Genomic DNA, 23,940 nt, shown 5'->3' on the forward strand with positions numbered 1-23,940 from the left:
ATCGATGGGATTTGATGGGTGCTTGTCTTAAGTGGGAGCCCTACCATTTACCTACAGGGAAATGAGGGAGCACAAAAGATTGGGTAGTTATTGGTGTATGGGTAAATGAGTTCATGGGAACTTATGGATGTTCCCTTTAGATGGTTCCTTCTTCCTACACTGAAAAAAATTTTGTGAGATTGTTAACCAACAGTGAAGGTGAGCAAGGGGGTTTGGGTATGACAGGAAGCCAGAGAAGGTGTTGGTTGTTTAGGGAATCTTCAAAGGAAATTTTTTTTGGAGAATTTCATTATAACCTCCAGTTTGAACCTCCTACACATTTATGATCAAGAATTGAAAGTGAGACAAGTCAGCATGAGTCTGTGTTTTCCTATAGCCATGTTCACAGGAAGGGGGGCAAGGGCACTGGATGAAACTTGGATTTCTCCAAGGTTAGCATTTGCTGGGCAAAAGTCAAGAATAAAGAATGATATATATGGGCACTAAGGCTATCTGCAAGGTCATGAATCTCTAACTCCAAGGAAAAGCAGGTATCACTAACTCCATCTTGGAAACCCAAAGATAGAAACCTATCTATCAGGTCCCACAGGATTCTGAGTGTCTGTGTGTCTACAGTCTTAGGGTTTGAAGGGAGTTAATAGGTGGCCTGTTTCTGTGCAATTCTCCATGCTTGAGTTTTGCCCTACAAGTTTGCCCTGAAATGTAAACAACACAGATTCTTCAAACAATAGCAATGAGTAAGAGAAAGAAGTGAGTATATGGTTTTGGATTCTCCATCATTAAATCTGCGCCACCGTGAATGATAGATGCAAATGGAAAACAGTGTATCAATTTCTGCCCAAGAGTAGTAGGGTGAAGGCAGCTAGCTACATAATTTATTATACACCTGATAAAGTATTAGGTGTTCTGTTGAAGTTCCTGGGCTCAGGAAAGAGTCCTTGCACCATATTGGAAAACAAAACAAAACAAAACTACTTGGTGTGATGAAAAAGTAAACAAGGTATGACATCAAAACCATATTTGTTGAGATAAAAGGAGCAAAACCAAGTATTTTTTCTCCTTAAATAAGTGTCCTGCTTATGTTATCCTTTCTGGTCAAGTTCTTGTGGTGTCACAGCTGAAGTTTGGGTTGCCTTCTTCTTGATCCATTGAATGTTGTGACATTTGATGATTCTCAGGCTGAGACTATTTGTTGGAAGTATACCGTGCTGCGCAGGTAGGGTGGTTAGCAAAAAAGGATGTCAGGTTTTGATGTAGTTCATGAGATGCTTCAAGTCTTGTTGGGAAAACCAACAGGATTGTAATTACGGAATAAGAGAATGTATAATTAACTGCCAGCATGTGTGCGGTAGATAATTAGAGAATAAGGCAACAGATGTTTTAAGGTGATGATTGCGGATTTCAGACAATAGTGAGAAATGGAAGAAAACATCATCAGTGTGGGTTGAAAATTGTCAGGGGGTGCTTTGCACCTCTTTTATCTTCTTACACTCTTAGCAGTGTTACAGCTGAGCTTGATATCATTTCCATGAATGGTTGTTTCTTCCGGCTTTTCTTACTTTACCAGAGAATTACCATTAACAGACAGATTCATTTATAGATACTATGAATTTCCATGGTGCTGGGAGGTGACAGAGCTACCCCAAAATTCATATTCACTGCCTTTCTGGAACTTGTCCAAATACACAATAGTGACTTCAGCCCACATGTTCAACTCTGCTGTGATCCAATGCATTTTTTTTTTTTTTTGGTTTTAATTCTAATTACCAAGTGTATGTTTTACTTAATTCCAAAATCAAATAATTTTGACCAATAGGGATTCTCATATGGGTTCCTTGTGTTTCCCTCACTATAAAATATCTCTGTGATTAATTTTTCAGGAGACCAAAAGTCAGGAATTTGGGGATTACATTTATACTACATCTTCACTGATTCACCCTTTAAGAAGGGAAGCACATGCATCTCATTGAATATATATAATCTGTTGTGTAGTCTCCCTTAAGTCAAATACAATATCAAATACATGATACAGATGGCACAGAATTTCAGATTGTCTGCATAGACAAAACATCTGATACAAACTGCAGTGCTCCTAATTGATCTTGCTTATTTAAAACCATGTTTAGGGGCACGTGGGTGGCTCAGTGGGTTAAGCCTCTGCCTTTGGCTCAGGTCATGGTCTCAGGGTCCTGGGATTGAGCCCTGCATCGGGCTCTCTGCTCCGCGGGGAGCCTGCTTCCCCCTTTCTTTATGCCTACCTCTCTGCCTACTTGTGATCTCTCTCTGTCAAATAAATAAATAAAATGTTACAAAAAATAAAACCATGTTTAATGATTTTGATTATAAGTAAGCTTAATGTACCAAATTTTTTTTTTTGGTACATTAACCTTTTGGTACATAGACCTTTCCCTAAAAAGCATGAAATTCCCTTTGCTTGTAATATGCTAGTAATAAAAATTCCTTACAATGAACTGGTCATTTTTAGAAACCCGCAAAATAATGCAGGTAATGATGAGAATAACAGAATTTAAACAGAATAATTATTTTGTCTACATTGCATTGTTTTTCTACCAGATAATTATTTTTCATGCAGTCTTTAATGATGTATGTATAGTAGGAACTTTTATTTGCCTTTTTCTAGCCATGCAGCTGGATATCTTGAACACAGTATCTACATCAAATTTGGTTAGATTAAGTGGTGACTATTAAAAATCAGTCTTAGGGGTGCCTGGGTGGCTCAGTTAGTTAAGCTGTTAGCTGTGATTTCAGCTCAGGTCATGATCTCAGGGTCCTGGGATCCAGCCCTGCACTGGGCTCCGTGCTAAGTGGGGAGTCTGCTGGAAATTTTCTCTCTCACTGTGCCCCTACCCCTGCTTTTGTATACATGCTTTCTCTCTGAAATAAATGAATAAATCTTCAAAAAAATTAGTCTGGGGTGCCTGGGTGGCTTGGTCGGTTAAGTGACTGCCTTTGGCTCAGATCATGATCTCCCACGTTAGGTCTCCTGATCAATGGGGAGTCTAGTTTTCTCTCTGTCCCTTCCCCCACTCATGTGCTCTCTCTCAAATAAATAAAATTAAATTAAATTAAATTAAATTAAAAAAATAAACAAAATTAGTCTTAGAGGTGAAAACTGCCATTTTTTTCTATATCCTAGCCACCATGTTTTAATTATTATATGTACACACACATTTTAACATTGTTTATGGAAAACTTTTTGTCCCTTCAGTAGGATTATGATGCCTGAAATTCCACCCCAAGCCCAAAGATTCTGCACCATGTTGATTAATTCCAGTTTGTCTGTAACATCTCTTTGTTGACTTTCAAAATTGCAAGTGTTCATTATACCATATGTAAAAGTTTCATTTTGTTATGATGAGTCAGTCAGACCTGTTCCATCAAGAACTTTCTAGGTGGGGACATGATAGAGTATGTACCCACAGTGAGTGTGAAGTTAAGTTGGTTTTGGCTCATGGGGAGGCAAAGTCTTGTTGACTTACACTTCATTCTACCAGTCTGGAAATAAAGGTTGTTGTTGGTGATGGTTCTTCTTCTTCCTCTTCTCCTTCTTCTTATAATGGTTCAATTTATGTAACATTTTCCGTTTCATCACTCCATGGAATCAATTACCAGAAAAAAGTAGACTTTAGAAAACATGAGAACGTTGAGCCTACGTGGAGACTCATCACATTAAATCAGCCTGAGGGTCTGCACTAATGTCATGTTCATGATACCTATGAGCCTTACCTAGAGACCGGATGTACGTGGTAATGGTTTTAAGTACGAGAAAGCGCTTTAAAGACACTTTGTCACTTAATCTCCTTGATGAACTATGAGTAGAATTGTCACTGATTCTTCTTCTAAATGATTTCGAGGCTCTTGATAGTTTTCATAGTATAGAGCTTTTCCTCTGCGTGTCTGTCTGGTCATCTCAGCCTCGGTGCGTGTGTGTGAAAATTGTTTGAGACCCCATAATCCCAATGCAGTTTCTGATTCTGCAGAGTCAAACCACTTGTTGACCTCAGACAAAAACGTGTGGCCACATTCCTAGATCCTTTTTCCCACAGCCGGCAAAATAGTGCCTCTTCGTGTAGGCAAAAATCAAGGACATAGGCACATAGCTCCATCAACATTAGAAAACTGCATTTTGGCATACTTGGTGCTTTTGAATATAATCCTAGGACAGTATGAACTTTTGATTCAATTCACCTTAACGTCTTGCATCAACACCGTTGATAACATCCCTCTTGCATGCTAAGTGTCTCACACTGTTGTCTCTGTGTTCCTACGCTGCTTTACCTCATGAAATCTGTATCATTAAAAATATTCATGGCATCACTTAAGTCCCTCCCCAGGAGTGAAGAAATCGGTTCATCTTTAGGCTGATCTAATTACCACTGACATTTATTTGGGTATAAAGGCCATCCATCTCCTTCTGCTGATTTTTGTCAATAGCCTCCTTGTCTCGGTGACTTATGAACCATTTTGTAACTCCGTATCCAGAGCCACGCATGTTGGATTCATTAATAGAATTTATCTTCACAGGGAACTGGTCCCAATCTGCTCAGTTTCACTCAGTCTGTCAACTCATAATATCTGGCTAAAAGATGCTAATGCGGTGTTGGCTGATTTCCTGTCAGCTCTCCCTAATTATTTGGTTTCAAAGCAATAGTGCATGTTACACATATTCATCTCGCTGTCCAATTAGCACATGTTTCCAGGCAATTCTGATAGGGAGGTTGACTTCTTCCTTCAGCCCCGACAAAACAAAACAGAAAAGTGGTCACTTGCATGACACCGAGCTTGGCTTTACTTTTGAGTGGCCCCACTAATCCATCCCTCTGAGACGTGAAATTGCCCAGTTCGCAATTACAGCTCTGTACTGATGGTGTTGACTCCTCGTTTGGGTTAAATGAAATAGGAATAGAGTATGAACAACAAAACGATGGTGTCCGTCATAGATGATGGCGTAGTGTTGACAATAGAGACGCTGAACGTTGTCAACAGGCAGTTTTCTTCAAGAGCATCCCTCTCTTCGGAAACCGGACTGGAGTAAAGTAGGCAAATGGATCCTTCCACTTGGATGGATTTGGACTTCCAAGATGGTGGGAAAAAGGGAGACAAATACCAGATACTCTAGGATTTGAGGCAGTTGGAGCATTTTTCTGCTCAGTGCATTTAGCTCCTGGGTACCAGCCTCCCATCACTGTGGGCTGTGTTTGCTGAGACAGCAGAGGACCTGACCCTTCCTCAACCTGAATGATATGGTTGGCCGCCACTGGGAAACCGAGGATTGTTCTGTGGGTCCTAAGGAAGAGCTGCAGAAGCCTATGTAGGGAGGCAAGCCTGCAGCCTTCATCTGGCGTCAAATCACTGTGGGGAATGCACAGTCAAAATTTAATCCCTCTTTCACTGCTCTTTTAGATAATGTAACTTCATCCTCCTCCAAGAATTCCAAACACATCATTGGAAAAAAATGGGTCGAATAGAACACACGTTTTCTGATCTGTGGTTAAACTGGATGAATTTTAGAACGTGGCTTGCCTTGTTCTTCCTCTTCCTCCAGAAAACATGAACGATTCTTGTGTGGGGACAAAAAGCAGAAAAATCCTTGTGTGTCTTAATTCCCTCTTTGTTAAATGGCAGCCAAAACGATTTCATTGGGAAATAATTGTTAGTTCCTAACGAATGCTCATAGGACATACGACCTACTGATTTTTGGTAGATTCTGTGCTTGGATGATCATAAATCACTGGTATCTTTGCAAATTACTGTGGAATAGTGGTCCTCTTGTCCTGAGAAAAGGAAGGACACTCTTCCAGGGGACGTGGAAAACATCACGTGATAATGCGTGGGGACTACAGCGGTGGTTTCCCGACGCTCCTTTCCAATAGCAAGGGAAGCAACTGAAATACAGTATCTCTGTTTCGAATGGCTCAGTTCGCTCACCATTTTTGAGAGCTCCCAAAGTAAAGCAGGTACTGAAAGTTAACTTTTTTTTTTCCCCCCCGAGGAGCCAGAGTCCATTTGGATTATGTGTAAGGAATGGTCTTAGAAAATGTGGTGGTGTTTTCTGAAGGATCTCCGTGACAATGAAAGGATGGTACAAATCAGGGAGGTTGCCACCTCCCTAGATGGTAATGTGTTGTCCTATGCCTGTAAAGACAGGGAACTGACCTTTAAAAAAAAAAAAAAGAAAACAAAAAGCCTCTTTGGCTCCTGATTTTTGGGATGATCATGTGCCATTCAAGCGGCAAGGAACCCGTTGGCTTGCCTCCCCGTGTGCGAGGTCCCCAGCCAGCATGCTCATGGAGGTCCAGTCTGCTGCCTGAAGAAGTGAAGAAACAAAGGCTTCCCCAGTTGCTCCCAGGCTGCTATGGGAATGCTCTGTGCTCCCTCTGAACACATGCCCTACATGGGACTCTTGCTCTGTACTGACTTATTGCTCTGTGTACAAGCCATTGGACGAGACACATCATTGCAACACCTTTACGGAAGCATCCCACCTAGGTCCTCATTTCTGCTTTTACACACCGAAAGGGCATCGTCGGGCTTGACCGACGAGGCAGGCTCCAGCCTCCCAAGGAGTTCCTTTCCTTTATCTGCCTCAGTCTGGCATCTTTCCAGCCTCTATCGTTAATCTCACGTGTAGTACGATGGGCGTGCATCCCAGTGAGCATGCTGGCTCCGTGGGGGCATGTTTGGAACTAAAGCGGACAGAGGGACATAGATCAAAAGTGGAAACAGACCACGAGAAAGAGCCAAAGCCCACCAGACAAAGGTTTACAAAGCACCCCGGGAAATTCGGATGCAGTCCTGGTATTGCTTTCTCTCCCCAGCGGTGCTACAATTTGAGATGTCAGAGGCTCATAAAGGAACGTTTGCCTATGCTCGGAAATAACTTGAGGGCTGCCAGGTCCCTTGTCTGCTAGGCGTTCAGAAGCCGTGGCTAAATCATGGTATGTGGGATGTTGTTTAATGCCAATGAAGGATGGACCCCTGCACGTGGCCAGACTCCAGATGTCCTGCTGGTCCTGCCTTGCTTCAGTTGCAAACAGAATGCACAATGCCTGGAACGGGAGGGAATGTGTGGGGCTGGCTGCACAAATTCCTTCCCTAACTAGGGCTGGGCAGTCAGAGGGAGCAGATGACAGAGGATGCCATCCCCATCCAAAGACTTGGGTGACCCACACGCTCTAGTCTTCTACTGCTGCTAACCAAATTACCACTAACTTGGTGGCCTAACACCGTGCTTATGTATCAACCTGCGCTTTCTGTGGGTCCGGAATTCAGGCCCATCTTAGCTGGTTTCCCTGTACAGGGTCCCACAGAGACACAGGTATCAGCAACCCTGCTTTCCTGTCGGTGGCTCCTGCTTTTGAGTTCACTGCAGTGTGGGCAGGTTTCTGTCCCTTGTGGTTGTCAGATCGTGGTGCCTTTCTCATCAGCGGACAGTGAAACCTGCGTTCAGCTCTGCACGCTGCTGGCAGCCCTTTTCCCACATGGACAATCTCTTAGGTTGGCTGAACAAGAATCCTACATAGCAGCGTGTTCTAAAGAAGCCATTGGCATCCCATCTCAAGAAGTTTAATTGTCCTTGATGTATTAGATGATTGGGGTGTTGCTTCCTAGCAACTCTACTAGGCATTAGGGAGGATGTAGTCTTGTGTCCTTTTTGTCTCTGAAAATACCTTCTTAAAAGAATGGATTAGTAAAGGTTTTCTACCAGAACCTGATAGATCTTGCTTCATCCTCATCTCCACTTGGCACTGCAGAGAATTCTCAGGAGAGAGAGATTTGTGTGTGTGTGTGTGTGTCATCATCCTAAAGGTGTTTGGGGAGGTTATTGCAAGCCCGTGGGTGGACAGAACACAGGTTGTTCCAGGTGCACAGAAGCGGGTTGGAGCACCAGGAAAGGGCACGTGAAGAGCCTGTCATGCTTCATGTTATCTCATCCTTCTTCCATGTGCCTCCTGGAGCATTCTGGCTGGCCAGCCCTTCTGGCTTCATGGAGCACCTGCCTAGTCGAAAATGTCTGCATGCCTCAATTCCCAGCCAGGCTTGTGGGGCCTTGGGTGCAGTATGGACAGTCAGCAAAGCCTTTGATGCCTTTGATTTGGCTCACCTCCTTCTGCACTGAGCAACCATGGGAGGCACCATGGAGAGGTCTGCTCTGGCGCGGAGACTGCGTTTTCTATTCAGATGCTTGGGGTTCTCTTTGTTTTTCTTCGCTTCAGTAATTTTAAGCTAGGTTGCCAGGCTATGTGTCTGGGTCTCACTCTCCCTGTGCATTATTCTGAAAATGACACTGCTGGTAACTCAGAAATACAATCTTCAGGCTCAGCTCTGGTTCCCTTGGGTATCTGCTTCTGTCCGTCTTCCCTATCATCCCACTTCTGTTCCTCATGACTTATTTGCATTTCCTTTCTGTCGCTGACATGCTAACCCTGCTGATGCCCACAACATCACTTGTCCTTTGGTTTATCTTCAGAGAGCTTCCTTTGTCCTTTTTTTACATAGACTTACATAATACAAATTTATTTTACATATGTATACATGAAATGCAAAGGCTTATATAGTATATTTATGACATTTTATGTATTTATTACATATTACTTAAATAGTTATAATACATAAACATATAATACATAAATACTCATTACATATTTATATTTTATATATTTGTATAAGGTATATATACAAAATAAATATATACTATATGAATACAAAATAAATATACATACAAAATATGTATGTATTATATATAAATTTAAATATATACTTCCTTAGTTATTCTTTATTAAATATATATTTAGTATATGTATATATGTTTTTGTATAAAATACACATATATATTTCCTGCCTATTTCTAATATTCATTAATATGTATATATATAAATTTTATCCACATTTGATTTTATTATTTACTGTTTTAAATTATATATTAATGTATATACATAAATGTATACTATTTAATAAATGATAAAAATATACATATATATATGTACATATATAAGTGTGTGTCTGTGTATACTCATGGCCATATGCAGAGCATGTCCCAATAAAACCTGACTGTATACTCATGTATGTACATGTGCGTATGTATCCATAATGCAACAATGCCAGCATCTGTATTAATAAATGCTGTCTTTCTTTATAAATCAATATATGTTGACTCAAAATCTTAACCTAAACATTGTATCATACTTTGACAAACATAATCATTGCTCTGTAAGGATAAATATTTAATTAATCCAGAATTTATTTTGCCCTAAGATGAACTTGTTATGCTTTCCTCTTCTTCTAATATTTAGCTAATGGTACTCTCTAAAAAGAAAGTCTTCATCATACACAGGCTGAAATTATTGAAAATACAATAAATAATATAACAAGGCCAGAAGAACTGCCCTTACCTTCTTCAAGCCAAAATTATTTACATGCATATTTTTTTCAGAATTGATGCTAGAATGATTTTGTTGTTACCAAAAAATCTTACTATTTCTAAAAAATATACTGATATTGTCACACACTAAATTTCTGCCACCGAAAGCTTCTGATTATAGACCAGACTTTTATGTATCTCATATTTTATATTCTACAATATGTCTTACATGTTTCATAAGGTATGTTCAGACCATTTATTGTTAATATGAAAAGGCTTTCTTTTTAGATATGTTAATATTCATAGGTATGAAAATTGATTGTCTATATTGATTGCATACCATCGTAACTAATACCTCATCTACCCTAATTTATTTAGCTCATGTCCTGGATCACTTTCCCCTGCATAGATAATCATATGCAGGAGTGACTTTATTGTATCTCCTTTTGAATATTTTTACTTCTCATGACTTTTGTTTTTAACATATCAAGTAGAACCTGCAGCTGTATTTTTAACAATGATGATCATGACATCACTTCCTTGCCTACACTTTTAGTGGAAACTCCATCGTTCACCACTCCCCAGGGCACGTTCCGTGAAAGGATATGTCTAACCTTCATTGGCAGGATTATAGAAAGGTTCCCTGTCAAAGTAAATATTCCAAATACTTAAATCCCTTAATGAAACATATCAATTGTGCCAAATATTATTTGCCATCTTTAGAATCCTTTGTTTGCTTTTGATCTTACATCTGGTAAGATCCATTCGAATTTGCTCTTTCCATGGTTCATGAGACCCATGAAATACCATCCTTCCTTTCCAATGAACCATGTTCAGCATTCCTCTTGTAAACGCAATTCCTATTGGCTCATGACATAGTCTTCCTTTAAAAGAAATGAAGATTTTATTCAGCAGAGTGGTCACCAGAAGATGTATCTTCCATACGTCTTGGATTCCTTACAGTAAATTTGTTCGGTGTATGATTGCCATCTGAAGTGCCCTTCTACTATAGAGCTTCCCAGGATTTTCTGCATTGGGAAATTTGATGGTCTTTACACTGGAGGTGACTTCGGGAGTTGATCATGGAGTTTCTTTCTAATGAAGTTCCTCTCTGTCATGGTAGTTCTCTTCCAAAGTATCCTTACATGAAGATGTTCAAATTCATAGACGCAGTGTGCACTTAGTTTCCCCCTGAAGACTTACTTCTGTGGTGGTGTTGTCTTTCCGTGTACATTTACCTACATTCAGATCTAAGGCACACTTGGGTTTATTCATTTTCCTTACAAAAAGTGTGCATTTTAGTTCTCTCTATATATACTTCCTTCATCTCTCCATCTCCCTTGACCTGGTTGTCCTCTTCTTTCGGTCTCAGGCTGTTCTCTTTTTATGTTTCTCCACTGAAAAAACTACATCCTACTTTACTCCATGAGAAAAAGTTAGTGGTTTATCTAAGTATTCCCTTAGAGTCTTCTGAAGGCTGTGGTGATCTTTTGTTCTATACCATTGCATTCTCCATAAAAAAACACACTGTTTTTCTTCTTTTCTCTTTCCTCATCTTTGGGCAAGTCAGGGTATACCCACCAAAGATATCTGCTAGCAGGTGCACCTGTGAGCAATCCTTTCCTGTGCCAGTGGTCTGACGAGCGTGTGTCGCTCAACAGGGCTGCCCCAGACTGCCAGCATACATGTCTGGGGCTCCTTACCAATGTAGACCCTTTGTAGTTGTTGACCCATTGAGCTGATCCTCAAATTCCATTTCCAACAGGGTACTCCTCCAGACTGCACTGTCCCTTCCTAAGACATGAAGCAAGTGTTAGTTGACTTTAAGTATTAATTCAGCAGTAGTTACTCTAAGTGTTTGTGGACACTTGAATACTCTGTACTAGCTGAGTGTGTGGAAAGGGACATTGAGCTTCTAGGGCTTTTTCTGAATTGTCTACCTTTGCAGCAGATACCTCCTGGCCATTTCCATGCACTAACCCACTCTCTCACCTGTATGTTTTGGCTGGTTTAAGTTTTGTGTAATTTGAACACATACCTAGAGATGTTGGAAGCAGAGATTTTCTGAAATAATGCCCAGGCAACATCAGAATGCATTTCCTAGGTTTTTTTGGTTTGTATAGACAGGCACTTCTCCTTTGTGATACACAGCTACATTCAGGGTGGTCCCAAATGTTCCCTGATTCATTTCCTATCATATTTATAGAACAATTCCCAATGTGGTAGTATCATAGGAGATCCTTGAGCAAGACGGAACTCTCTTTTTAGGCTCCTTAGTAGGGTTAGTAGAAACCCACCAGATGTAGCCTTATGTTTTCTGCTGTTCTTGGTTTCCTATGAGGTTCATATCTTTTTCTTTGTTTTTATGGGTATTCCCATTGGGAACTTTGCATCATGAGAAGCTTTCTAGACACTATAGTGGGAAGTTATTTCTTAGGGGAGGACCCTGCAAAAGAAGAAGAGGTTTTATCCAAATCTTGAATGCTGGTTGAGATATAGACCAGTGGGTACAGGAGACCTTGGCAGCAAGAATGGGTTTTGTTCCTGAACTTCTGGCATTTAAAGTTACGTTAATACTATTTACCACCTTCTTATTAACTCTTTTTTTTTACCATTAAGTATTTTGAGCTGAATTTCATCCTTCCATATTTCTAAAACTGAAAGTAATAATAATATAAGCCAAAATGCATTACCTGGAAAGATTTTCATAAATACCTAAAATTGCATATAATTACCAAAGAAATGAAATCATTAAGCTGGTAGTGACTTTGTCTGTGGATCTCAAAACAACATGCTTTTAAAAATGGAACTCGTTTAGCATAATCTGTAAACACCTAGAGAGATATTAAGCTTACATCTTGGCCTGAAGCAAATGCTTTATGGGTTTATAATAGAACAAATTGATTGGCTTAGAGTCATTAAGGGTATGAGATTAAACAGTTGTATTAAAGAAAATCCCATCGAAATCCCATTGTAAAATCACCGCAAGGTATTATTTTCTGAAGTCATACAATGCTAATGTAAATATATAATAATATTGAAATCAAGGTAAATTGGAGATTATCAAGATGTGTTTAATAAATCTAGAGAGTATTTTACATTTAGAGCATTACCTAAGTAATGGCCAGTGCTTCAACAATTTGAGAAACAAAATAAGGGCCAGATTTCCTATAACTCAAAGTGTAAAATAAATATCCATAACCTCACATTGACATAGACGACCAAATGAATAAATAAAACAGGGTTTATGAGTTTTCTATTTCATCTATAGTCAATCACCACAGTGTTAGTGGTTTAAAACAACAGTTTTGGAGGTCAGAAATACCAAATGGGGGGCACCTGGGTGGCTCAGTGGGTTAAGCCTCTGCCTTCGGCTCAGGTCATGATCTCAGAGTCCTGGGATCGAGTCCCGCATCGGGCTCTCTGCTCAGCAGGGAGCCTGCTTCCCTCTCTCTCTCTCTCTGCCTGCCTCTCTGCCTACTTGTGATTTCTCTCTGTCAAATAAATAAAAATAAAATCTTAAAAAAAAAAAAAAAAAAAAAAGAAATACCAAATGGATCTCATAGGGTTAGAATCAAGGTTTTGATAAGATGGCATTCGTTTTGGAGGATCTAAGGGAAAGTGTCTTCCTTGTCTTTTTCAATTGTAGAGGACACCGGCATTATTTGGTTGATGACCCCGTCTTCCAATGACTCTGAATCCACTTTTAATTACACTGTGCCCATCTGGATAATTCTGGGTCATTCCCTTATTAAAAGTTCAGCTGATTATTACTCTCGATTGGACCTACAAACTTCATCCCCTCTTGTCATGTATCAGACCATGTTCTCAGTATACATAGATTGTCTCCTTCAACCTCTACTCCTAAGGTTTGGCTGTGCATGTTGACTTCCTTCCAAAGAGTATGATATGGAGAGGGACAGAGATCATATAACTTTACAGTGGAGAAATCTGGCAAACACACCTCAGCCAGGTGTTTAAGACCAACATCAGCAGTGTTGAGTCAGGTGACAAGTGTGTCCCTTCATAGGATGTGATCAGGAGGGCTCTTGACCTCTGTGGGTTTCCTCCCCAAATTTCACAGCCTCATGGAATCATGAAAAACCAGACAACACCTGACTGTGGGATAGTCTACGAAATTTCTGGAGAGGAGCTCTTTTTAAAACTGTCAAGGTCATCAAAAACAAGGAAACTCTGAGAAACTCTCGGAGCTGAGAAGAGCTTAAGGAGCCATGAGGACTGAAACGGAATGTGGACAAAAAAAGGACATGAAACAAAAACTGAGACAATCTGAATAAGTTACAGACTTTAGTGAGTTATCACATGTAGGTATTGGCTCATTAATTATAACAAATGTACCAGACTCATGTTTGATGTTAATACTAGAGGAAATTGAGTGTGAGGCATAGGGCAAGTCTCTATCTTTACAATTTTTTCTCTAAATTGAAAAGTTTATATTTAAAAAAAAAAGCAGCAAAAAATGCAGACATCAACCATATTTCCTTTCTCTGATTCCCAAATGAATTCCCCCATCCCCAGCCCCTGCGGGATACATTAATAAAGAAAGAATTTCTGCTCTGAGGAGTGGAAGCTGGGGAATATGCCCTTGAGTTGTTAGCCCCTGGAGTGGGTGTTCAAAGGCTGTTAAAGGGAAAGAGTAAGTTTGGGGAGGGGCAGTTAGATCAATCATAGTCTCAGAAGCTAGGAAGAAACGGCTGCATGAGCAAAATCTGGGAAGTGGTATAGTGCAGCAAATGTATGGGGAACCATGAAAAATAATACTACTTCCAGTAACCATATGAGCCAATATTTATGGCTTTGTGCAAAACAACATTAGTGTGTTACCAGAAAACCAGCTGATTTGAAGTTGTGTGTGACTTTTCTGTATATTCTTTTAAGCTCTTTCTTCAGAAAATCCCTGGTGATTGAAGTAAATAGTTTATTTTTTTCTTCATCTTCAATATTTTTTATGGATTTTTTAGAGAGAGAGCATGAGTGGAGGAAGGGTAGAGGGAGAGGGAGAGAATCTCCAGCAGACCCCCTGCTGTGCACAAGCTGGGTCTCATGACCCTGAGATCATGACCTGAGCCAAAATCAAGAGTCAACCCTTAACTGCGTTAAGCCAACTTAAGAGAAAAAAGGGGCCCCTTCCTTCTCTTAATTATTTTACGGTATAATCATGATAGTGTTGGGCTTAATCACCATAAATATGTAGGTGTGAATTTTGTTGATGTTCATTTTTTTTTTAAGTGCTGTATAGTCACATAGTAGTTAGTGCTAAGTACCCAAAAGAAGAGTAATTTTCTGTAAAGGCAGACATGTACCCAAAGGGGAAACTATCATGTTGGTGTTGATTTACCAATTTCAAGTACACTGGGGAGCCAGAGACATTTGTGGTCTCAAATGGTTTCTTGGATCGAGGTGTATGTTGGGATGTTTAGGAGGCTGTGTGTCTCTCTTGAGTATGTATGTGTGTGAGTGTGTTGTGTGTGTGGTTGTGTACCTCATGATGGAAAAAAAGCAAATGGCTGTAACAGTCAACTTGGCCTTGGTTGTGCTGCTAAACAAAAGAGTCTTGCAACAACAACCCACACTTTTTTTCCCTTTTATGACATCTGTGTCCAATTGGGAATGACTGGTTGCTCTCTAGATCCTGTTCTTTCCAAGACCAAGAATTTGAAGGAGGTGATCTCCATCTGGGACGTGCTGGTCTGGTTGGTAGAGGGAGGGGGAAGACTATTGCAGAAATGAGATGCCTCACAGTGTGTCAGCTTGTGAGTGTAGTACAGCTCTTCCATTCACATATTGTTGGCCCAGACTGGTGTGTTAGCAGCTGGGGATGTCACAATACTTTCCTGTAAGAGGAGCATGGGATATTTTGAGCAAATCACAAAGTCCTTCATCCAGAAGGTGTCAAGGGAACATAACACACTGAAAAAGACATGAGAGACATTTCTCTTAAGTGTGACTCCTGCTTGACATTTCTCTTGTTTGGTTCATGACATCCCTGAGTTTCTCCCTGAAAAGAGAGACCAAGGAACCGTGGCCCATCAACTGAGCACTCTGAGATGTTCTCAGTTTATTCCTCTATGTTGACAGCAAAGGGACAAGAAGACAAATGTTCCAGCTCCCTCTAATTCCTGGACCACAACTTCAAATTTCCTGGCATAGAGATGCATCCCATCACTGACATCTACGTTCTGACTACTAAAGGAAGCTTTTATTAGAGTTAAAACCATGCCAAAGAACTCAAGATCTTCCAGAATCTCTTGGCATGGAGAATGAATATACGTAATTATATATATACCCACATACCTACATACATACCTACCGAGGTTTATCATTTTTAAATACAGCATTTCTGGAGCTATCTCAGGAAAAAGCCAATTTCATTTTCAACATGAGTTTTCTAAATGCAGGTGCAGAAAAAGCATGGTGCATAATCCAATATTAAATTTGTTGTAGGTTTTAAATGCACTGTGATTTAATCTCAAGCTCTTGGAGATGATGTGAGGAGGTAATATATTCTATCAGCTGAACCTTCTAATAAAAAGGAGAGACTCAAATCTAATAGGATTTGTCTTTTTTTCCTAAGAACAGAAACATTTCAATAACCAAAATCACAACAAAAAATGCTAAAGTATGGCCATGCAGTGCTTTGAGATTTTAATAAAAAACACAAACATATATCACAGACCTATATATTTTTAGACTGAGTTTGATTTTCTACCACAGAAACTGTGAAAACAATTCTTCCTAATTCTGAAAGAAAGAAAAAAAATATTATTGAAATTTCTCTTAATATGTCTTCCCAAGCCAGTTAGACAAAAAGAAGAAAACATAACAAAAGAATAATTAAAGAAAAAAACCCCAAACCAGAAACACCTCCTATTATTTCCATTATTGCAGTGAGACATTTTGAAACTCGTAGAAAATGAAGAATTAGTCTTTGCCTTTACTGCAGTCACAAACACATGACTTCAATTTTCCTGAAGTAACAACCCAAGATAATACTTTGCTGTAGTGAAACTCACAATAATTAGGAGAACATCTGAATCACATAATAAATATCTGTAGGGTGAATCGTAGGTTCTTGACCTCCAGACCACAGTATGGAACTCATATTCCCATACCCCTTCGTGTGTCATGGAGCAGAAGTCTTCAGATTTTGGGATGCCTTTCCAAAGGTTTTTCAAAGTACAACTCTCCTGATGAGTTGAAACAAATGCATTTTCATGCTCTCCGTTTGACATGTTCTCTTTCCTAAGGGTTTCAGATCACCAGAAACCCTCCCCCCACATTAATAATAGATGTCCTTCAGTTCCCAGGGTACACCTTCCTGCCCAACGTAGCCATGGCATGTAACAAGGAGTGATTCCAAATGCTGGTGTGGGGAAGCCTCTTCTTGAAGGCTGCATCTGACAGGCTTCCCAGTCTTGCCCACATTTTCATGGAATGAGATCTCATCTTGTTCAGATGTTTTGATTTCAGAAAAATTAAAAAAAAAAAATGAAGCCTAGATCATGCATGGTGAGTCCTTCAAATGCAGAATGTGATTTTTCTGTAGGTAGACCATTGTCTAAAGTCCACATGGCTTTTGATGAAGCCCAAAGACTAAGTGTTTCATGTTGTTTCAGAATTACTGAGCTAATCCCATTCAAGTCAATGTTACAACATGTTCACGTTGATGTGTGGACTATTTATTCTGGGTATAGCCAGTGGTGTTCAAGGCTACCATATTTAATGTGTCAATACCTGTCTGCAGAAGAAATGGGTTCACCCGTGAATTAAGTCATGAGGCACGGGCCGTTTGTTATGGGCGGGTCCTGTTCTGCTTACTGGTGAAATGAACCCATTATTAAATTAGAAGATTAAAAAAGTATTCCTCTGAGGGGGCTGAGTGACAAACTAATCAATCACACACCCATCTGTGATGGCCAGTAAAGCATTTATTTCCCCCATAACCCATTACACAGCTTCCTCTGTAATGAAAGTGATGCATTTAGCAAAGACACACTCTTTCTGTACTGAAGAAAAACAAGGCTCGGTTGCTCTTGGAATTTGCCCTCTTAAGAAACAAAAAAAAGAAAAAAAAATGTGAACCAGTAAATACATTTTCAGGACAATATCTCATGCTAGGACCGATAATCCTAAAGGTTTTCTAGGTTCTATCCCTTCTTTCTACTCTTGCATAAATAACGTGACCGCCTCACAGTATCCGAGGTCTGTGTTTGATGATTTGCCTACATAAGTGACAACAAAGTTAATGGATAGTTAAAAAGAGGAAATGGGAAATTACTTTCTTGCCTCAAAATGTTAACAGCAGCATCTAGAGGATTTTCATCTTCCTCTTTACTGTGCTCTGCCTTTTCTGAATTTTTTACAAAGTATTTCTCTTCCGTTTAGGATAGAAAGTACTCGTTTCAGTAGTTTTACTTTAGAAAATGATGAAGTTATAGCACAAAAAAAGGAACATGAGAAGAACAGGTATAAAAAAGTGATGGACATCTTTCAGGACCAGGGACATTGAGATATTTTATTTATAAAATCACACTTAAATTTTAATAATGGTACAGTTATATATTTGTTTGAAGTTGCTTAAATATTCTCTTTAAAATTTAGAGCTACTTCCCCATGGAGGTTTGATAGAGAGGCTAATTATTAGATATAAAGGAATATTTTTCTGGCATTTCGGGAAAGGTGTACAGGTGGAGAGGGAGGAAGAAACTCATGGTGTGTATGGGTTCTGAAATGTCTTTTTTGGCATGTACAAGATGGGTTTACTCTGGAATAAATTCCAGCAGAATTTCATAGTTCATGATTCTAACTAAATTCTATATTTAAGAGAACTCTGTTGGTTTTGAGGTCATTTAATTAGCTATATTTGTGAGGAAAAAAATACAGCAACAGCTTAATAAAAAAAGAACAAAAGGGTGAAAAATCAAATATACACAGTACATTAAAGGTAATATGCGATTATGTTTCTGGGGTCATACTCTGCTATCTACAAATAATTCAAAATTGTGGTTGGGCAAACAATTTCTGTCAAGATCTCTGGGTGATTTTTTTTTTTTTTTCTTCAGTTGACAAGCTCATTTGAAAATTTGTGTGGAAAGGCAAAGGATCTAGAATGAGGAAACTATCTTGAAAAAGCCAGAGAAAGTTGGAGAGTTTCTCCTTCCCCGTTTTAAAGCATATTTGAAAGCTATAGTCATCAAGAAATTTGGGGGTTCTTGTGGATAGAAATGCAGATGGGATATCCTTTAAAGAGTCCAGAAATAAATTCAGTCCTCCATTTATAGTCAGCTAGCTTCCAGCAATGGTATCTCAACAGTTTAACGAGAGAGAAGTTTGTCTTGCAGTAAATGGTGCTGAAACCATGGAATAGTTATATACTAACAATGAATTTCCACCCTACCCTCATATACACTGCATGGAACTCAAATAATTAAAAGGTGTAAGAACTACAACTCTTAAATGTGTAGGAAACACCATAAGAGAAAATCTTCAGGGTCTTGTGTTGAGGATGGATTTCTTAGGTATGAAAAGCACAGGCATTGAAAGAAAATTGATAAAGTTGACCTCATCAAAATTCAACTTTTGCACTTCAAAAGATGCCTCTGAGAAAACCAAAGGAGAAGTCCGAGACTGAGAGAAAATATTTGTAAGTCATATTTGCGGGGAAATACTTGCATCTGAAAAATAGAAAGAACACTCATAATCTAATAATAAGGGACAGAGAACCCAATTTTAAAGATGGACAAAATATTCGAGCAGACATCCCACCAAAGAAGATGGTATGTGAAAAGATGCTGGACATCGCTACCTCATGAGCAAGCTGCAGATTAAAACCACAAGGAGACCCCGTTTGGCAGCCTTTAAGATGACTATCACCAAAGCGATAATAACAGGGCTTGCCTCCAGAATGTAGAAATTGGAACCCCCCTATACAGGTTCATGGAAATGCACTACAATACAGCTAATTTGGAACATAGTTTGGCAGATTCTTAAAACCTTAAACATGAATTTGCCCTATAAGATAGCAATCCCATGCCTAGATATCAACCCAGAAGCGAGGGAAACATACATCCCAACAAAAATACTGTCTCCAAGTGTTTAAAGCATCATGTTTAAAGCAAGATGGTCCAAATGCCCATCAACTGATGGACGGAATAACAAAATTTGGTGTGTCCATACGTGGAATACTACTTATTCATAGAAAAGAATGACCCCTGCTATAGCATGCACCGTTTTGGAAACATCATGCTCACTGAAAGAAATCAGACACAAAAGGAGACATAGGATATGAATTCTTTCATACAAAACACCCCAAAAGGGCAAATCTAGATTGAGACTGGGCATAGCAACATGGAACCTTCAGTTGGGCACAATCTTTTTGGGTTGATGGAAGTGATCTAAAGTTGGATGAAGCTGGTGGTTATATGACTCCATAAAAAAGCCATCAAATGTTATGCTTTGATGAGTTGGTTTTATGGTGTGTAAACCACACATCAGTAAGGCTCTTAGAAGTCACACTTTGGCTAACAGAAATTTGGTAGGGAATCCAAGAGGCAGGAGGTTATCCCGGACTGCTACTTTATTCTTGATGGAACTACGTCATGGAAATTGTGAAAGCATCACTAATCCTCAGAACTTGGCTCTTTTTGTTGGGCATGGTTCCCTGAGCACTGCTTCTCAGCCTGCCCGAGATGGATTTCATATCACTCTCATTTTGCACCCTGACGGTGAGCCTGGGGGCATGGAGAGGTGGGTCATAGGAGAATGTGCTGGCATTTCACTTCCCTGACAGCTGGGTTGCAGAATGGCCTTTGAGCTAAGTCCAGGACACAGCACACAATGTGGAAGAGAAAAGAGACTCCAAACAAGGATTAGAAGAATGGGCTCCTGGGGAAGGTCAAGTGTAGGTAAGGGATCTTTGTTAAAGAACAGCTTCCCCATGTTGAGTGCATGTGTTCTGGACACTGTGTTACAAGAGGGAGTCAAACTTGAAAGGAACACATTTTGTTGGAAGGGATCTGCTGAATCAGCACATTCTCACTCCTGTGACTTTTGTGATGACAACTTGATGTTTTTCTAGCCAATTTTTTTTTTTCTTTTTAAATGACATTAGTGACCTGTTTCTGTAGAAGCTTATATAAAGTCTTCTTCCATGGATGAATGGAATTTTTTTAAAAAATATTTTATTTATTTATTTGACAGAGAGAGATAGCACAGGTAGGCAGAGGCAGGCAGAGGGAGAGGGAGAAGCAGGCTCTCCGCAGAGTTGGGAGCCCAATGCGGGATTCGATCTCAGGACTCTGGGATCATGACCTGAGCCGAAGGCAGCCACGTAACCAACTGAGCCATCCAGGTGCCCAGATTTTTTTTTATTTTTTCCAGAAATGAGAGAAGTTGTTTGTAGAACAGTTTTGTGTATCACTCATGTAGTCTACTTCAGGAAAGGCATCCCTTTTTAGGCTCACAATTTCATCATAAATTCAAGTCCATGAATTCACTTTAAGATAGGTTCTGCACTGATGAACTCTGACAAAAACAACTCCAAGGACACTCCACCTCATTTGATTTTTTTTTTTTAAGTTTTTTTCTTTTAGATATTTCAATGCAGTAGGATTGTTGGGTATAAATAAATTTGATATCAAGCTAATGACTCTAAGAAATTGACATATTGAGGTCATGATACTTTCTAAGGGGTTGGAAATGAATGTGTTGTAAAGAGAACAGGTGGGTTCCAACAAAAGTGTACTTCTAGGTAGATGAGGCTGAATTACTGGTAGCTTGGAGTTCCAAGGGGTCCCAGGCAACTCTTTGTAGCTGTCTTCAATGACTTTATATTAGATGCTTGAAATTATGAATAGTGGGAATAGTTAAACCTCAAAAATCAGCAAATCAGATGTCCCACCCAAACACCAGGGTCTGTGAGCTAAGAACTGTTGAACCATATAAAATGGACAATAAGCAAGCCATTAACTGACCTACGAAAACAACAACTTGAGATCTTGGTTTTGAAATACGATGAGTTCCTTTGAGTTAAGTAGAACTTCTAGAAGAATGTCATTCAGGCATTTTTGATGTTACTGGATCTGGGATATGCATTCCCCCAGAGCCATGTCTGTCTATGAAAAGAAGAGAATTGAACCAATTTACTGCACAATTCAAGACATATGGAATGTTTTAACATGTTGTATCTTGAGAATAGGAAAACCCAAAATGGCATAATATGTACAGAATGTATAAGAGAGTATTTGGGGGGAGTAGTTGAGGGATTCCCCCACCACCCCATATTTTGTTAACCTGGAGGTTCTTAGGGTAACTTGTGTTCCAGATCATCAAGGTAGGTGATTTTATTTATTTATCTTAAATTCAATGAGCATTGCCACCAAAGTAATATTTAATAAGTGTTTCAAACACAGAGAACGTGATGTATAATGTTTTCTCTTGTCTTAAGAAAACTTTATTGAAAATGGTAGTTGTGTTTTCTTTTTATACTAAATGGGAACCAGGACTGGGTAATAGCTCTCTAACCACTGGTGAGAGGTGACTGTCATGATTTAAATTAACTAACAAACTGACATTTCTGATTTGTATTTGAAATGCTCTGTTTTAAGTTCTTCTGCATGAAATGAATGCCAATTTTCAGTATTTTATTGAAAGTCCTTCCGTGTTTATTACATAAATGTGTTTTCTCTTACGTTATGGAATGTCCTAACAAAAGTGTACTGTTGACATTTCATGAATTTATGTAGATTGTCACATATTAAAATTAGAGGAACATTGAATACTTTATATGCATTTCTTTTAAGAATGTGGGAAATCCTTTTTAATAATTTAATTTTCTGTTTTTTTTTTCAAACTCACATTAGCTCTGTTTTTTTTTTTTTTTTGCAGTTTTATCATTTTAACCCCCAAACTGCATTTTCACAGGATAGAGAACATTTTTTGCAAGTAACATTTTGAATTTGTTCTTTTTGACATCTTTATGTTTTTATGCATTTTGCATTGCCCTATCTCATTTTTTTGAAATCCAAATGTAACAACTTTCAACTTTTTGTGTGACATATTTTTTTTTCTTTTACTGGGTAGTATCTCTCTCTCTTCTGATTTTTTTGCAAACCTGTTGTTTTTGAATTCTCTTTTTTCCCTTTATTTTCCTTCTCAATATGACCCAGGAGCCAACACAAAGAAAAACGCAGATGATATAACCAGTAATGACCGTGGTGAAGATGAAGGTATTTTTTGTTTTTTCAAAGCTCGACCCTGATGCATGGTTTTATATCTCTCTCTCTATTTTTTTTCTTTTTTAATTTCAGTCCCTTTTTCCTCCCCTTCTCTGAAACAAGTACACTTCTGTGTGCTTCTTTATTTTCTTCTTGTTTGGAAACAACTGTCCCTTTTAGTCCCAAGGACCCTGTACATGAATGCAAACCACCTATGAGAAGTATAAATATTTCTAAATATGAAGTGAGTTAAAAAAAAAATGTTATTTACAAGGAAGCCCATCTTTTTCTTTTTCCTTTTTTTTTTTTTTTTTGGCTTGGTCGTAAGAAGAGAAAATGAAATTTTAGAACATGCATAACATGCATGTATATGTTGTTTTCTTCCTTCCAAAGGTTATTTTTTAAGTTATATTGTATTTTGGACCTTTGGTCTTCTTAATTCCTTCTACAAGCTGCCAAAGTCTGAGAGACACCTTTGTACAACTTTTTGGGTGTCTGGCATTTGTGCTTTTGTTTGTTTCTTTCTTTTTTTCTTTTTTTAAAAAATATATGGATTTAAAAATAGGCTTCAAAGAATCTTCTCTGGCTCACAGTGAAAGACATGAAAAAGTATTTTAATGAGATGTTGTTTCTCTGAGGGCTGCTGTTTAGCAGCTCTTAAAGGGGGAAGAGAAACAGGGGTAGCATAGATCTGAAAACAAACAAATGAAAAGGTCAAAAACTCTTAATCTATCCCTTTTCCTTTTTCCACCCTGGCTCGTTTGAAACATTTTTTCACCACCCACCCCCCTCACATGTTTGGTTGCTACGGAAAGTTGCGTTGTGAAGGATCCCAAGTTAACGTGACAGACTCACCACCAGAAGTAAATTCATGTTTTTGACAATATGGAAGGGAGTGGCCTCTAAGCGAGAAGGAACACAAGGTATTTCTACGCCTTCAGCAGAATCAATGGTTTCAAAGTAACGAAAAGGGCCAGCCATGTTCCTGTGCAGGCTCCGTGTGATGGGTAAGAAGTATATAACCCCCATCTAAGGAGCGAAATGCACGGACCTCCATTTATTTTCTTTAGAGGACCAAGGCCCTTGAAGCACGTTCAGGTTTGGGGCTGACAGGCAATGTAAAGCAGTGAAGAGGCTGGTGAGTTCTCGCCGCCAGGCAGCAACCTCCCAGCGACAGCTTGTGCTGCTGTCTTTGACCTCTTTTCTAAATCAACTGCAGTCCAAGAAGTTTGGCCGATGTTGCTTTCATGCCTGCTTCTCTTCACATTGTTATTATTTTACTGCGGTTGTCATGCCCCTGTGTTCACAGGGCTGTCCATACGT

At 39.2% G+C, this 23,940-nt stretch overlaps 1 protein-coding gene across 4 annotated transcripts in view; it reads left to right on the forward strand.

The window, feature by feature from the left end:
* Positions 1-23,940, forward strand: part of NLGN4X (neuroligin 4 X-linked) — a 296,617-nt gene that overhangs the window by 153,028 nt on the left and 119,649 nt on the right. The window contains exon 1 of one of the 4 annotated variants that reach the window (XM_044235129.1): positions 22,573-22,629. The exons of the other annotated variants lie outside the window; for them this stretch is intronic. The gene's annotated coding sequence lies outside the window, so the exon portion shown is untranslated. Of the gene's footprint in view, positions 1-22,572; positions 22,630-23,940 lie in introns of those variants that run through there. 4 annotated transcript variants of the gene reach the window in all.

Source organism: Neovison vison, chromosome X, assembly GCF_020171115.1.
Source record: "Neovison vison isolate M4711 chromosome X, ASM_NN_V1, whole genome shotgun sequence".
Classification (NCBI taxonomy): domain Eukaryota; kingdom Metazoa; phylum Chordata; class Mammalia; order Carnivora; family Mustelidae; genus Neogale; species Neogale vison.